The sequence below is a fragment of the Vidua macroura genome, chromosome 11 (assembly GCF_024509145.1).
Source record: "Vidua macroura isolate BioBank_ID:100142 chromosome 11, ASM2450914v1, whole genome shotgun sequence".
NCBI lineage: Eukaryota > Metazoa > Chordata > Aves > Passeriformes > Viduidae > Vidua > Vidua macroura.
This window is the reverse complement of record NC_071581.1, coordinates 22,867,727-22,885,429: the sequence shown is the minus strand read 5'-3', so window position 1 is coordinate 22,885,429 and position 17,703 is coordinate 22,867,727. Positions and strand designations below refer to the sequence as shown.

Sequence of the window (17,703 nt, the reverse complement as noted above, 5' to 3'; positions counted from 1 at the left end):
GATCCCCTGAGCATTGACAGCAGTAGCAAAGGCTGGCAGGTGTAAATGCTCCTTGGAATCAGTCACCTCTCACAAAGCCAAAGACCATCCCAGCATGGTTTTTCCCTCCTTGGAAGGGCTGGTAACTTTCAGGGAATACAATTGCTACAGTTATTGAACCTGAGCACTGGCCACCGTCAATGTAATGAGTCACAGACTGAGCTCTGATGCCTTCACAGGAAGCAATGTGTGTCCTCCTATCTACAGCCAGAACATGAACTTGGCCAATGCAAAACTTAATCACCATTTACTTACTAGAGACATCTGTTCAAAATTAGAACATCAGCAATCTAGGAACACAGCAGCAGGAAAGAATGTCCTGGTTTAGGGCATCCCACTCCACAGACAAACATTTGCTGCACAGCAAGTTTAAGGATGTGCTGGGGTCCCATTTCCTGGTTTTTCCTACTTTTTCTGTAGCATTGCCAATTCAGTTTGAGGCTTCCTGCTACCATTTCCTACTTCTTAGTTTCATACCTGCATTCAGGCATGGGAGCAGTCCCTAGGTGCTGGTGAATACACACTTTCCAATGCCTCCCACTGTTCCTTACAGCTCCAGAACCCAAAACATCCTGTGGTTTATTGATCCACCTAACCACACTTTGCCACCAATCTTTGCATTCTTCCTTACTCATGCATCAGAGTGGAAAGTGCGTGACGCATCACTTTCCAACTGACCTGAAGGGTTTTCACACCATGTAGTCACAATTCCCTGACAGCCACTCTTTCTCCTTCAGTTGCATCTGACAGAAAAATATCCAGTATTACCAGAGTAATTCTGCAGTTCTTGAGCAGACCAAGTGTGGTGGTGATGAATGTGGTCAGGCCCTGGCACAGGGTGCCCAGAGCAGCTGTGGCTGCCCCAACCCTGTAAGTGTCCAGGTTGGACAGGGCTTGGAGCAACCTGAGATAGTGGAAGGTTTCTCTGCCCAGGGCAGAGGGAACTAGGTCCTCTTTAAATGCCCCTTCCAGCTTAACCCAGTCTGTGATTCTGTGACTTCAGAACATAGTTGCTTCTATCCTGCCCCAAAGAGATCTACTAGTGGGTGGTAAATGTCTGAGAAAGAACAGTGAGTTATCTGTGGATAACTCACTTAAACCATGTTTAATCAGGCATCAGCAAGGTCTGCAGAACACCCTGGAATGAAAATGAATCAGAAAAGACTTCTTAGGAGCAATGCCACCCAAACATGGTTTCAGTCATGGTCAGGAAATCACATCCTCAGTTATCATGTTTGTGGTAAGAACATGGGATCTCATTTCTGTTATAATCACCCAGATCTGGATATTCATCTACAGGAGAAAATCAGTCTCTGCATGTGAAAACGAAAAGTGTGGATGTGCTCCCTTCTAGCTGAAAGGGGCTGCTGGTGTACCAGGTCTAAGCTCTACCTGACTTGGCCTTGCACAGGTTTACCCAGCTCCTGCTGGGGGGGATCTCTGATCACTGCAACCTTTTCTCTGCAGGAATTCCTTCTCCCATGAAACTTCCCAAACTGCAGTCTGTACAGCAGGTTGTCTGAAACTCATTTGTGCAAACACATTTAGAGATGATGATGTGTACAACATTATCTCGTGCATGCTTTGTGGTAATAAAACAGATCAAGTTTTAAGTGATCTGTCTGTGTAAAAGACTATAATAATAAAAAACACCCAAAGGTTATGGCATTAATTAAATCCTTCAAAGCCCATGCAGGCTGTTTCCCTGGGACACTGAACCAGCAGCTCAGTACCAGCAGTTTTTGTTCAGACTTCAGGTATTAAAACTACAGGAAACATGTGACTGTTGCATGAACACATGGCTTTATTGGTTTACAACAAAAAATAACCCAAACAATGCAGAACTCAAAGTATCAGAATTTGAATGGTCTCAAATCCAAAAGGCAAATGAACAAAAGAGCATAGGGTCAGCAGAATTGTAGGATGACAAAAACACCATAAAGTTTATTTTTACCCCAGCAAATAAAAGGTTTCATTAAAAAAAATCAAACAGGACTTGCACAACTGGCTTTTACCTAGCTTCTCCCTGCTTTGTGTCAGTGGGGTGAGGCCCAGAGCCAGCTCACCAGGACCATCCCTTTCGGAACAAATGGACAAGATGACAGAACATCTCAGTTGTAGTATGTTTCCATTTTCCTACCTTATTGAGAACACTGAAAAGTTTCTCCTTGCATCTTATTAAGAGACAAATTCTGACTCAAGCCCAGCATAGCCAGGTGAACACTTCCCACCAGTACTGACGGGATCTGCCCCAGGTGTGTTTGGTCCAGATGGGGAGGCTGGAGGCTGGAAGACTCATCAGCACAGAGCTCCTTCTCACACAGGGAGCTTAGCACTGTGACACTTGGTGAATTCTGATCTCTTTCCATGAGTGATCTCCAGCACTGGAGTTAAGCCTGTGAGCACTCAGCCACAGAGAGGATAAAGGGATGCTGAGATCCTGCATCCTCTCCTGTGGGACCAGGACAGGGTGGCACTCATGCTGACGCACCCAGGCTCCAACCACGCCAGGATTTAGACACAGGGCGCTCTCAGCATCATGGCCTCAGCATTATAATTTGTTTCTTTTATTCTGTCAGTGCTCACACTTGTTGACCTTTCAATCACTGTTACCCTCTCTATCCTCATCGTGGCTTTCAGGGGGACAGCAGGTTTATTACAGGGCAATTGGGAGTGTTCTCAGCAGAGTCATTTGTCCAAGGGTAGTTCCTGCATCACTGTTCCTGATCAAACAGGATCAGAGAGCTAGGATGCAGGTTAAGTGGCCTTCCTACTCCTGGAATGCTGAAGGCCAAACAGAGGCACATTAGCAGAGCTATGAACAAATGTCAGCAAATGGGCAGCAGCGGCAGCTCTGTGCACAATGGGCTGCAGCTGGGGCAAACCTCGGTGCTAAACACAGTTATACTGAAATGTGAAAAGCCAAAGCGGTGTTTGTGTTTTCTGAGGATAGTGAGAAGGCAAATGATGTAAGGAACAGTGCTAAAATGGGTGAGGGTCTGCCCAAGGGGAAACTACAGCAGGGCAGGATTTTATATTGACAAACTACCACCTTCCCAATACAAAAGAGGATTTTTCAGTACTATCCACTGCTGGAGTTCTAGTACTGGAAGGCAGCAGTTCCATCGTTCAAACCAAAGCTGCAGATCACTTCAAACAGCTTAAGACAGGTCTGATTTAAATCCATCCAGACATGCTTCTGGCCAGTGCAAAACACAGACTCTAGCTAGAAGGGTTTGGGGTTTTTTTGTTTTTAATTGTGTGAAGAGGTGCCAGGCTCTAAAGCTGACCTGTGTTTCCACGTGATACATTGCAAGCAAACAGTAAGGCCTCTTCCAAAAACTGTCTCAGTGTTAATGCTGTGCCCACAAGCAGCCCTGCCCAGCAGGCAGTCACCCTCTCTGACACTGCCGGAGCCTTTCAGGCACCCCAAAGAGCAGCAGGACCTGCCCAAGTCCTCCTGCAAGGCCCCAGGCACTGCCAGGTGTGCCCAGGAGCTGCTCTCACTCTGTAGGAACACACAGATAGAAATGGGGACCTGCACCTTTAAAGTTCTTCAGCATTAAATCAGTGATGCAGAGCGGCAGTAATATCAAGCTATTCTGCTGACATGAGTCCTGGAGATACAGACCCAAACCAGCAAAGCTGATTAGTAGTGTGGGAGCTCCTTGCATGCTCCTCCAAAACACAATTAAAAGAGTTTTATTCTGAGTAACAAGAGGGTTAGAGGGTCACAAGAGTTTCCATTTCAAAAGGCAGCAGGATACAAGCCAGCAGGAAGAGGAAAGCAAATTGCCCAGATTTTGTGCTAGAAATACGTGGGTATTTAAGCTGCTGGGCTTCAATTTCTCACCAAAATTTTATCCCATCTTTCCTAAGGAAAATAGGAAAATCAGTACAAAGACAAACCTTTTCAATATAATGATGGCAATAACCCTGTTTCCACCTGCAGCAAGTAAAGGTTCTTTCACCTTGCTTCAACTTTGGGCTTCCCCATCGAGTCTTACAAAGAACCAATAAAAGTCCTTTTAACTTTCTCCATTTTAAAGTTTATTATTATTAAAACAAAGAGATTTAAAAATTGTAGAGGAACCTCCAGCAAACAGTCTCTCACCCAGCACTGGCTTTAAGGAGCTAAAAATGTAGTCTCCCAAAAATACAGAAATATTGTCCAGTGTCTGGCAGTCTGCAGCTCACTTTGTTCCACCTTTCTTTTTGTGTGGCCCAGTCTGGCTGCAGTCAGCTGCCTTCCTGCAGGCTCCATGGAAGATTGCTTTTAGGAGATCTTCTACCTACATACTTTAACTGAATCAATGTGCAGCATTTCTATGAAATGAATGCTGCAGAGATGACAAAAACTGTCTCGATTTCCTTGGCTAGAGCCTAGAGGAGCAGAGCTGTTGGATTTCACAGAAACCAGCCAATAACAAATAATAATGAAAAAAATCTTAAACATCAGTGAAAGCGGTGTGGAAGGTGACTTCATTTAAATCAGAATGGTGGACAGATCTTGCGTTGTTGACCTGATTTGGGATTTCCAGAAGTTGCTCGGCTTTCCTCAGATCAGTGTGACTTTGTTATCAGCTCTCCGAGGACACGGGAAAGGGGAGAGCTTTCCTCAAATGCTGCCAAAGCAACAGGCTGCTCACTCATTCCTGGCTTTTCTGCCAACATAAAGGTACCAGCAGAGAACTGATTTGCTCCAAAGCTTCTCTAGATACACCCAGAGAAATAAAACAACCCTTTTCTGAATAAATCAATTTCCAAATATTGTATTATGGGAACCCAAATAAATATTATTTTTATATTTAAAATTTTTTTAAATTCTAACATGAAGATTCCAGGTTTGTGTGAAAAAAAGACAAACTGCATTGGAATCTTGCATTCAAACTTTTCTGTTCATTCCCTCTCCTGACCCCACATGCCACGAAAAAGCTTTAGGAGCACAACTTGAAGGATGCTCATGTGCTTTTATAGTCAGTAAAAATAGTTTTGTACATAATTAAGCCTTTTCTGTTTTATGAAAAGCCTTTTTCTTCATAAAGGAAATATAGCCTAGGTAATAGTAATCAGACCTGTCCATGAAAAAAAAAAAAAAAGGGACAAGTATTACAATGGCTGTAGAAAATCCTGCATATCTCCAGAGTAGGAACAATAGGACAATTCAGCGTCAGGCACTGCTGAATTTTCTAATCAGATAAAACCTTATGCAGTTGTTACATCATTTTGATTCATTCATTTAGTAGCAGGAAGGTGAAACCTGGGATATGTTTGCTCAGAAAAAAAGAGGTTTTGTTTTTCCTTTTTATAACAACATTAAAGAATTGTCTTTGTTCCTAAACTCCTCAATCTACATACACATTCAAATAAGTAATTCTATATACTTACATAAATAATACTATATAGAAGGCATCTTATTGCTTTCTATATTGTATATATTTAATGTACATTATTCTATTGCAGAAACTTATATTGAGTGATTTTTATACCACACCATTATCTGATCCTGTGCTGTTTAGGATTAGCACTCCAAATATTCTAAAAGCCAAGCTGAAGTTATTAGTGAGAGTACAGTGTCCTTAGAGTTGGCTTATAAACAAATGTTAATAAACTGAACACATCAATGCAGCATTAATTGCTCACCTCACTGTGCACAGAATCATACACTCTTGTTCCTGCAGCCAGGAACAGTTCACTCCCTGAATTTGGAAGTCTCAGGTCCAAATGCTCATCTGTTTTTTGAGAAAACAACAGAATTTCAGCTGGGCTTCTGAACTCCAGTTTTTGTCTGTGCTATGATTAGACATTAGTGGTAGTGAGACTCCAAGCACTGTGTTACTGTTAATGCTTCCACATGCCTGGGAACATTCCGGACCTGGTGACACAGGGACATCGTGGGTTACAGGCCTCCTGCCCAAGGCTCCAAAGAGACCTTTCCCCTCTCTTGCACACAACTGTCCCTGCGTCTGCTCTCTGCCCAACCACCTCCCACTCCTGAATCTAGCTTCTAGACATTTCTGCAATGTGCTTCAGGGCAGTTTTTACTGCTCTGTAAAACCCTGGTTCAAGGAACACCTCACATTCACAGTGACTGGGGGATGCTGACTCAGAGAAAGCCAGTAGTGTTTGCCACAGTGTAATCCTGTATGGAGAATACTGACTAAATACTATTTTTATATTCATTAAATGTATTATTTTACATATATTGTTAAATATCACTTTGTGTAATTCTTTCTCAAAATGCAGAACACATAAATCTGTGTGCTGCTCTTTAAAGAACTGGCATCCCAAGGCAAAGTTCCGTGTCAGTAACATCTGTGAGCCTGTATCCACACTACAAAACTGTGACATTCTCAGCTGAGGCTGCAAACCCCCATCACCGTGTCCTTTTCCTGAGTCTCTCAGCCCACCAAACCCACATATTCTGCTGCTTCCAGGTGCCAGCGAGACCTGCCACACGCAGTGCCAGAGCACAGCTGAGCTCGGGTGTCAGCCTTTGTTCCCGATTTCTCGGAATTCCTCAGCCGAAGTGAGATGACCCAGGGCTTTTGTACTTCATTTCACAGAGCCTTCCCTACCTCCCATTCTGCAGCCTGCAAGGATTGCTTTCCACACACTTCCTTCCTCAGCCTGGCCCTTGGGAAAGAAGCAAAATGTTTACAGGAGGCAGCCTGGGCACACTGAGCCTTGCTGAGGGTTTGGTTGCAGCATTTCTGCTCCCAGTCTAACCAACATCAAAGATGTCTAGATGTTTTCATTCTTAATCATCCCAAATCAGCTTGTTTTTCAGCCCAGCTAGTTGAGACCCCCTCATCCAGAGGATGTCAGTAGGGCAACGTGCTGGTTTTCACCCAGAGAGCAGAGCCCATGATAAATAACACTCAGAGCTCTGCGAGGATGAGTGTCCTCTACAGCTCACAGCCCACAGGCTTCATTATTGCATCGCCCATAATTCAATTCACCCTTCCTAAAAGGTCTCTTGCTGCACCCAACCCCCACCTCTGAAAACACGTCCCACTAATAATTCCCGATTAATGCCGTCAATTACCAACTCTCCCCCAGCCCCTCGCCATCCCCTGATTGGGTTGGAATGGAAGGGAAGCAGCATCTAACTGGGGAGAAATAGAAGTAGGGTAAAATAGCAATAAAAAGTAATTACATAAAAATGCTAAACATATTACATCTGTTAGTTTGCTGAGCCCAGTGGGCTTGACAATTCCAGATTTTTGCCTTTGTCCGTGCTCAGACAGACAAGAATAAGAGAAACCGGGAAAGGATCTTTCAATAAGATTATTAAATCAGTGCATGAAAAATAAGTCGTCATTACATTGCAAAAGGGAGAGAGAAACTCGCTGAAATGTCTTTCTGCAGCTTTGCCTTTGTGATCTGCAAGGTGCTGTGCTCCTGCTTACACTCTGTTGCCCTGGCAACATACTCCTGTAAAATAAAGATTATTAAAGCGCATATGATTATTTGGCCGCACAGTGAATGAGGCAGCCGCTTCTGAAATTCCTTATCAGAGAAATTCAATTTTAGGCCAAATTGTGTTTTCACTGCCTCTCAGCTTCTCCCTCCCCCCTCCCTGCAATACCAATAAAACCATCATCTCCCCAGCTGTACATGATATTTTGTCACTAACTCTTTCACGCCTTTCCTTTCCCATTCCGGGTTTTATTTTTACCCTGTCAAAGGAGAATGCTCTCCCCAATTTGTAAGCTTTTATACCTTACAGTTTTTTTTCTGGCAGCTTCAGCCTTTTTTCCCCCTGCAGCAGCCAGCGGCCTCCTCGCCCGCTGTGGCAGCAGGAAGGCACTTTCCCCTCCAGGCCAGGCCGGGGGCCAGGGCCACAAGCCAGCTGGGAGCCCCGGAAGGTGAGGGATGAGCACGGAAGGGGTCACAACACCAACTACCCTTCACACCTTGTGGAGCCCCGTCTGCTGTAGGGCTCAGCCCCGGGGCGCTGCTGCCCGGCCCACGGCGATCCCGACCAGGGGTTTGCGGTGCCAGTTCTGCGGGTCACAGCTCCGCCGGGCCCGCCGAGGTGCTTCCTGCGGGACACACAGCCCGAAGCTCAGCGGCATCTCCGCTGCCCGATGGCCCCGCCACTGCCACAGCCCAGAGTGGCGGTCCCTGGCACGGGCACCTGTCCCTGCCCCGGGGCCACCACTCGAGCGCTGTGGCTGTGCGCTGCGGTCACACCGGGCCCGGTGCTCGGACACACGGACACACACGGACACACACACACACGTCAGACCCCGCCCGCCCGGGCGCGTCCCGCCGGTCCCGGTGCGGGATCCCGGTGCACGGTCCCGGTGCGGGTCCCGGTGCGGGGGTCCCGGTGCGGGGGGCCCGGTGCAGGGTCCCGGTGCGGGGTCCCGGTGCAGGGTCCCCGTGCAGGGTCCCGGTGCGGGGGTCCCGGTGCAGGTCCCGGTGCAGGTCCCGGTGCGGGGTCCCGGTGCAGGGTCCCCGTGCAGGTCCCGGTGCGGGGGTCCCGGTGCGGGGATCCCGGTGCGGGGGGCCCGGTGCAGGGTCCCGGTGCGGGTCCCGGTGCAGGTCCCTGTGCGGGGTCCCGGTGTGGGGGTCCCGGTGCGGGGGTCCCGGTGCGAGGTCCCGGTGCGGGGGTCCCGGTGCGGGTCCCGGTGCGGGGGTCCCGGTGCAGGGTCCCGGTGCGGGGGTCCCGGTGCGGGGGTCCCGGTGCGGGTCCCGGTGCGGGGGGTCCCGGTGCAGGTCCCGGTGCGGGGGTCCCGGTGCGGGGGTCCCGGTGCAGGTCCCGGTGCGGGGTCCCGGTGCGGGGGTCCCGGTGCAGGTCCCGGTGCGGGGGTCCCGGTGCGGGGGTCCCGGTGCAGGTCCCGGTGCAGGTCCCGGTGCGGGGGTCCCGGTGCAGGTCCCGGTGCGGGGGTCCCGGTGCGGGGGTCCCGGTGCAGGTCCCGGTGCGGGTCCCGGTGCGGAGGTCCCGGTGCGGGGGTCCCGGTGCGGGTCCCGGTGCGGGGGTCCCGGTGCAGGGTCCCGGTGCGGGGGTCCCGGGCGGCGCACCAGGGGGCGCTGGCGGCCCGCCGCCGCCGCCGCGCGCCGCAGGGCGGGCCCGGGAGCGCGGGGAGCCCGCGGCGGGCGGGGCGGCTGAGGGGCGGCTGAGGGGCGGCGGGGACAGCCCTGAGGGACGCCTCTGAGGGCACCCCCGTTGTGCGGGGACAGCCGCGAGGGGACACCTCCTGTGCAGGGGGCACCTGTGGGGGGCACCTCCGCCGCGGGGGCACCCACACGGGGGTACAGCGGGGCCGGCTCCGCTCCCGGCCCGGCCCGGGCAGCGGACGCCCTGCACAGTCCGGCGGCCTTCAGTGGATCTCCTTGCCCCGCTACAGTCAAATCAAAAAACAACGGCCAGTTTTGGCAGTCGGGCCCAGCTGGGAATTAAAAATAAAACGGTGCATAACCGAGCCACAGCCCAGGCCAGTCCCAGGTGTCCCTGTCTCCTGCGCGCTGGGGCTGAGGTCCGAGTTGAGTAAATGAGCCCCGTTCACCAGGCACAAGGTATTCTGCTTTTTCAGGTAGCATTAAAAAACTACATAGACTCCAGAAAGGAAATGAAATTGCTTCTCTTAATATTAAACTTGTAATTGTTCCTATTTTTCCTCAATATTTGATGACAGTGAACCAAAGCGACTGACAGCCTTTGTGCAACTCTTCGAGGGCGACCGCAGTGCGGCGAGGAGGAGTGAAGATTTCTGAAGGCAGAATGGTGAAGATGAAAGCGAGCCTCAGAACTAACATGTGTGCTTCATTTTTTAAAGATGGAACAGAGAGGAGGCACAATTACCTCAGATTTAGAAGATCTTAGTTCAAGCCCTGACCTACTGAAGCTTTCCATACCTCGGCTTCTCCTCCCTATCTTAAAACCATGTAATAGCTGTTGCCTACCTGGCAGATAATTGCAAGGATAAATATCTTGGAGGCTGGTTGGTGCAACAGAAAAAATGCCTAATATTGGCAACACAAGGTACCCCAGATCTGGCCTCCAGTTTGCTCATAGTCAGCAGAAGATAACAATGACTAATAACAGGAACAGAATTGGAAAGGGCACCAAAAGGGGATAAGGGATTGTAACAGAAATAAGTTCGCCGGTGTAATACCTGGAAAATTTCCTTTTTATTGGGGTGGGGAGTGATCATCCACTATCCCCTTAATAAACACAGATGCATTGCAGGAAAAACAAAACCAACAAAGCAACTGCTGAGTCTGAGAAGCAGCACTAGACAGGTTTAGAAAATCCTCACGGACAGCATAATTCCCTGTACAAACCAGGGCAGCTTCCTGGGCTCATTAGAGAAGTCTAAGTGGTTCCTGAACTCTGTCCTCCCTGGCCAATCCCCCTGTGTTATCTCTTTTGACCATTACCTGAAGTGAAACATAATTTTGGTTACTGAGATCACTTTGGAGGGTGGTAGAAGACTTGATTTCCCCTAGAAGAACAAACAGGCTCAGTTACAATCAATGGTGATTCTGGACAGCCCCAAATAGCTCAAGTTCTTGTCCTTTGAGAATGTAAAATACACAAAGGTCCTAGTTCCTGAGCATTAATGATTTAAAATAGCTTCTACAAATAGGCAAAAAAAAGCTCAAGAACAGTTACACTGATCAAAGCAAAGGCCCACACATTTTTTGGTGCTAGATTACGTGTCTGGGAGCACTGGGAGCAAATGACATCAGCAGTCATAGTTTCTAGGAGCAAGAAAGTCTTCTACAGACTGGGGAACCCATAGCATGGAAATAAGAGAATCTAAAGGATTTTGGGAAAAGGAACAAGCAGCTGACTATAAATACCCTGAGTGCCTTTGTTCCTGGTGACTGTGTTTTTAAAAGGACACAGGAAAATGGGAGACAGTGCAGAGTCATAAAAATTATTTGAGAACTGGAATGGCTGCCTGAGAATGAGACACTTAAGGAGCTCGATCTGTTTAGTTTATTAAAAAGATCAAGAGATGGTTTGATTACGATGTATAAGTACCTTCAAAGGGAGAAAATACCAGGTCCTAGAGGGCTCTTTAATCCAGCCAAGAAAGGCATAACAAGAACCAATTGCTGGAAGCTGAAGCCAGACCAGCTTAAATTGGAAATCAGGCACAGTTTTATAGTGAGAATGATTAGACATTAAAAACCCTGCCCTATCAAAGGAAGGAGGATTTTTCATCTTTTAATATCTCCAAATCAAGACAGGATGCCTTTCAGTAGAGTAAGCTTGAGTTTAAAAAAACGGCTCAATGCAAGGGTAATTGAGCAATATTTAATGACTTATCATAGGCAAGGAAAGCTCTAACATCTTAATTTGGAATGACAGCTCAAAGTTTGGCAGCACGTATCTTTGGCAAACAGGTATGCTGCCTGCACTGTGTGACAGAAACTGCTGAGACCCGACTGTGTTTTCTGCCTCGGAGAAAGATCAGATGGCAGGTGCCAATCAGAAATCTAGTAATGTAAAAACTGACACCATTTTTCCATAGTCAGCACTTCCATGTCCTGCAAAGGCCTCCCCTGGGCAGAGCCGTGGCTGTGGCACTATGAATGAGTCTTCTGAAGCCCTGGGCCACATATATGAAGCTATAATAAAGACTATAAATTAACGTTCTGAATGATCAGACTGTGGCTGCAGCTACCAGCTGCAGCTGAAAATGGGACACCAGCCCATGAGTGGAACTAGACACATTTATGCCCTTTTCTGTGGACAGATATTCCAGGACTTGTGGTTGCCTGACTGCCCAAACTAGGCCTGGATGCTCCATGAGAGCAGATGGATACAGAGAACCAGGCTGGACCCAACAAAGAGACACAGCAACCAGGCAGAGAAGGCAGGGTAGATGCTGTTATTTGACTGCACAGCAGTTGTGGATTTACATAAGGCTAAAATACACCCCAGTGTACATGAGAAAGAGTTCAAGTGTCTACTCAACAACACAAGGAAGCACAGACTGTCCCAGCAGCATTGCCCAGGGTTTTTTCATTACTTTTCATTACTTTTCATTACTTTGTGTCATATTCTCTCTTCACAGGTTATCATCAGTCTTTAGGATTCTTTTTGTGGAAGATCTTTGTGCCACAGCCATCATTCTTATCCTTCTCTAAACATGCAGATCAGTGGGCTCCAAACTTTTTTTGGTTGTGCACCTGATTAGTAAAGAAATTTTGAGTGCCCACGCCAATGTATGTGTATTTATCTACAGTTATCTCCACATACTACTGTATTATATACTTTATAAAGCATACACAAAATTTACAAAGGATAAAGATGAAATAAACACTGTTTTAAATTTTTAAAATTTATTACTGCAAAAAAAAAATTTCTTCCTGTGCCGTAATAGATAGTCTTGTACATCCCACTGATCTAGATCCACAAGGCACCTTTCAAAGATGACCAACCTTCTAAATTCTTCTAAACTATTCTGTGGAGATGCCTTAGATTCCCTGATGGGAAAGTGGCAAACTACTGAAGGCTGAGCCTTGGTGACATGACGCAAGGCAACCGCCAACTTTGGAATTCGTAAGGATTTAAAACTGGGCAAAAGCTGACCAGCCATTACCATGCAGAAGGTTTCCAGGAGCTGAACAGTGCAGCTATGATCTCAGGTAAGAATCGAAACAAAACATGCTGTCACAAGAGCAGCGCTGACCCCAAAACCTGTGGTAAAGCCAAATGTGGAGAGAGGCTCAATCAACGCTGAACTTCTTTAGTGCTGAGCATGATATAAGACATGGAGCAGTGCCAGAGGCACACACTTGGTGCTGCATGCCAAACCAGCAGTCTGCCTGAGCTCTGGCATCAACTGACTCCTGAGAGCTGAAGGTGAAAACGAGTGGGACCCCTTCCAAGTCTAACACTTAGGCTTATCACCAGATAAGAGCCAGAGTTCTCTGGCACAGTGTCAGGCAACCAGAATCAACACTCCTGAGTTTCTGAAGTGAGCCCTGGAATTTGGGAGCCCTCTGGGCAGGTACCTGGGAGACAGACAGTAGAGTAAGATGAAAATGTTCTGTTCCCAGGTGTCTGTGGAACCCTCTGGCTCTAGGGACACTCATGGGGTGAAGGAGCACGTTACTAGGAAGACTCTTTGCCGCAAGATTCATATGGAACTTCAGCTGAGAGAAGCCAAGGCACGACCAGTGCACACTTGCTCAGTGATTGCCCACCTGCATTCACACACAAGGACAGAACCTGCATCTCTGACATCGAGAGAGAACTTTGAAATACATCTGTGTTATGCCAGAGTCTCATGAGTCTGCGATATTTGCTGGGCATGTGACAATTCCTGTTTCAGGGCTGAAGTGTTCTACACCTTCTAATCCAATTTCGGTTGACTCAGTCAATGGACTTTTCATCATTTCCTTCATATTCCCATCATGATGGCTCTCATAAATCTTGCTAATGGAGGATATTACCTGATATCTGAGATACATTTTCCTTCTTGCATTATGAACACAATGCATTTAATTTGCATTCCTTAGGCCCTGTCCAAGGCAATTCTTCTCCATGGTTTCTGTTTATGGTCTTCATATGCTTGTGGACAAGTACAACACTCTTCATTTATTTTGCCAAGTTAAACACATCTAATTCTTTTCATATTTCTTCATAAATCATGACTTCTAGCCCTTGAACACAGTTTTACAAAGAAAAGTTATTTCAGAAATGGTGCTGCCAGGGATCCACATTTACTAATCTCCCAGCAACTGTTCCATCATTTTTCTAACTGCCTGTGCTTGGCACTAATTCAACCTTTTTTTCTTTTTCCCTCTTTTTTTTTGGTCTGGGTCCTCTACTGAGCAGTATGGGGAAAATCTTAGGCTTGTAGTGTCAGCCTTACATATTTTCACAGCAGTCAGTTCCTTCTGAATTCACTTTTGCCATCTTGCATGCAGAAATTAATACAAATTTTTTTGAGAAATCAAATCAAATTTGATGGAATTCTGCAACACTGTCACTCTTCTCAAATACAATATAATCCTTGATCAGAAGTTACTGATAAAAATCTTCTATTTATTTTAGGCACCTACTATGTATTAGATGCTTAAAAATACCTCTCCCTGTAAGTGCAAACCTCATATTTTCTATGCAATTCTGGTACCCTGATGCTTCCCAGGGCATTCACATTCCTGTGGCTAAGTAGACAAAGATTCACCAGCAGAATAAATCCAGTCTGGTTGATTCAAACTTACAGGAATAACACACCTTAAACAAAAAGTTATTCTACTTCTTTAGGTACCCAGAGTCATCCACACTTACTAAAAAGACCAGAACAAGCATCCAGGCAGCTGTCTTGGAGCAGGAGGTGCCTCATGACAGACATGCTTTCAAGCATAGGAGCTTTTTAGTGATTATGCTTCACAGATCATGAGTCAGAAAAATTCGGACAATATTTTACCATGTACTGAGCAATACTGACTTGAATCTCTTTTTTGAAAGGAGAAAAAGGAAAAGGTGTTCCTCACATGGATTCTGCAATCCCTCGCTCAGCAGTTTATTATCTTCCAAATTAATTCTCAATATTTTGTAAAAAAAAAAAAAAAAAAAAAAAAACAACAAAAAACCACCAAAAAACCCCCCAAAAAACCCCCAAAAAACAAAAAACTAATTAATTTCTTTTACATAAAGGACCCATACATGGAAGTGGTTTTCTATTTATAGTCCTCCTTTCCAAGTGTTCTATTAACATCCTACATTGTGAAATGTTTCCATTGCTCACTGATAGCTTTGTGCTGCTGTGTTTTCCCCTTTGTCAAGGCCCATTTATGAAATCAGTTCAGGGCTCATCCATTTTAGATTCCTGAGTGACTCTCTGTAATGATTTCTTTATTCTCTCCACCCCACATATACCATAAGCCATTTCTTACTTCATTTTAGAATTTACTCAACCTTTTTGATTACTCTCCCTCTCTTTACATCGTAAATAATCCTCAATATTCTGATTTTTGCCCTATTTCCTTTCATCATTTCAAGTAAAGGTGGCTTTGTACCATCAAATCTTTGAGCTACATCAATCACCTCTTCTGTCTTGTATCTTCCTTTATCAGATGAATTAGTTGTGATGTGCTTATGATATATTTAAATTCCTGTCTGTTTTTCTCTCTACTTGTATTCGGTTTTTTTTTTAAAACATTTATTGCACCCATTTCTCTGACACTAGTTGCGTAGTTCCTTGAAATTTATCAGAATTTTTAACAGTCTGGTATTTCCTGTTATGTGCAACTTACTGTGAATTCAAGGATTTACCTCTTCAAAGCTGATGCAGAGCTGCTCTTTCCGTTCTCAGACCCCACTGAGCTCTGAACTGCAGCTCTGACAGGGAAATTCTCCCTTTTTTTCATCCCCTTTCACAATTTTCCCAGCCAAGGAGATTAGTGATGTTCTACTTCCATGTTATTGTTCTGAGCAATTACTCCAAAGATCTTACTGATACAGACTTGAAAGAGTGAGAAAAACAAGAAATACCCTTTAATTACCAAGGACAAAATGAGTACCTGCACTTCAGCTGAGGATGAAAGGCACTGTTTCATGTTCCACCTCAAATTCCTCATCCAACATTGAAGTTTCCACTAAATTCTGAGGAACTCAGGGCTGAGAAGGGTCTGCCCTGCTTTGGATCAACTTATACATGGTTTGTCTGTCTACACACAGTGAAATGTGTGCCCTGTGCTTCCAGGGATTCCTCAGGAATGTGCTATCATGTCTTATCAACACACAGTACTTATCAAGTGTTGATGCAAAAAGCCCATAGGAACACGTGCAAACCGACTTCAGAAGAAGAAATCATGAGGAAGACCTGAGGGAGTTTATAAAGACACCAGGAGTAAAATTTGGTTATTAGAAACACTTTTGTAATGCTGAACACATCCCAGTGACCAGCAAAATCCCCCATGCACTTTTAAAGGGACAAAAGAGCATAAAGGCAATATAGTGCAGATTCTGAAGAGGTCTCTTCCAGAAGACTGAGCAAGTCAGAAAACACTGTCAAGTGCATTGGATACCTTCAGTTCAGTTTTTCAGAAATACCACAGCACATTGGGGTGGCAACAGCGGGCGAGAGAAGGGTTTTGTAAGAGAAATGTATTTGCAGTGCCACACTCCCTTGTACTTGTGCTCAGGGTGGGGCTTTATTAACAAATTATTCAGATATTTTGAGTCACAGACAGACAAATTGTTTATAAATTGATTAAAACCAAAACATTTTGAAAATTTAAATAAATTTAAAAACTAAACAGAAAGGTTGTAGTTATTTATTATGTCAAGTAACCAGCTCCCATCCTGCTTGTTGCTGAGTGCTGCTCAGGGAGGGTGGCTGCAGGCTTTGGCAGGCTCCTAACTCATACAGGAGGACCCCAAAAAAACCAATTATAGGCTCCTCAAGAACATTCTGAGTGCTCTTGTAAGAATTAAAAAAGAAGAAGAAAACTCTACCAGCTGAAGCTGAGAAGATGACGCATGTAAATAAAGAGAACAAGATGCTCCAAGAAGTGGGCTGTGTTATTTCTTATAGTAAAATCTGTGCATGGAGAGCAAAGCTATGATAAAAAAGTTGCAGCTTATTGTTTATTGCCTCAGTGATATCCAGAGGAAATCTGCTTAGTCTGCAACCCAGAGGAGGATTTTCCCACCTTCCAGCTATAAAAATCTGAAACTAATTCAGTGTTCTCTGGCCACTCATAATACAGCCTCTACAATCTAAACATAATTAACAACACTGCTGCTGCTGCTAATGAATAAGCTAGAAAAGAATCTACCTCACTCTTGTCTAATGTTAATTTTCCAGGGAGAAAGGGAGAGAGACAGGCAAGGATGACAAAGTAATATTTTGAGGTCAAAGCAGGCAATTGCAATTCCATTCCATAATGCCATTACTTTCTGAGCAGTGATTACCAAAGGAGTCTCTCCAGGTTAAAAAAAAAAAAAGTCCATCCACCTTTCAGGCCTTCCTGGTTCTGAAACTGACAAACAGATATTACCAACACCTTCACATTGGCTGGAGCCGTTCCCAGCTGCATTCATGAACAGATCATCACAGGCAGCCCAACACCTAAAAAGACCTTTGAAAATATTTCCTATTCATGTTCAGACCTCTTTTTTTTCTAAACATAATAGCAACCTCTCCTGTCCCACTAAAATTCAAAGCACAAAAAAACCAAAAGCAAAATATATTCCTCTACTCTTCCCCTGCAGATCAGCACAAGCTATTCTTAACATCAGGTCAATAGCAACACAACAAGGAGAAAACTTTTCAATATTAATTTTTTAAGTTAGTCCAATTAAAAGTAACACCTTCAATCTGCCTTATGCTGCATTTTCCAAACATTTTAAAACATTCAGTACAAAATGCTGATCATGAAAGAAACTGAAAGCTAGCTGCTGAGCTCTGCCAGGAGGAAAAACTTTGTCCCTAGGGAAGTAGCCAGCAATCGGACACAGGATCCAGCAAGTTACCCCAACCTCTGTCCTATTCCAAGGGCTTCCCTTAATCCAATTGTTTAGATACAGTTTGATATTATTATCCCAGATCTCATTACAATATTGCAGAGAGCAGTCTGTAAGTCCTGAATTGAGAATAAAGAATGGGCTGCAAAATAGTCAGTTCTAATCCTGGCTACGTGAAAAAATCTCTGCTAACAACAAGGCATCTTTGCTTGGAG

The 17,703-nt window shown here is 45.4% G+C and overlaps 1 protein-coding gene across 10 annotated transcripts in view; it reads right to left on the bottom strand.

Moving 5' to 3' along the window:
- The window catches only part of LOC128812745 (uncharacterized), a 78,626-nt gene that overhangs the window by 40,486 nt on the left and 20,437 nt on the right, over nt 1-17,703 (bottom strand). Inside the window, exons 2-6 of one of the 10 annotated variants that reach the window (XR_008438816.1) lie at nt 7,959-8,087; nt 7,367-7,476; nt 6,618-6,675; nt 5,683-5,771; nt 3,241-4,703 (exon numbers count right to left, since the gene is read on the bottom strand). The exons of 7 other annotated variants lie outside the window; for them this stretch is intronic. The gene's annotated coding sequence lies outside the window, so the exon portion shown is untranslated. Of the gene's footprint in view, nt 1-3,240; nt 5,772-6,617; nt 6,676-7,366; nt 7,477-7,958; nt 8,088-17,703 lie in introns of those variants that run through there. 2 more of the 10 variants (XR_008438818.1, XR_008438817.1) reach the window with 2 other exon arrangements.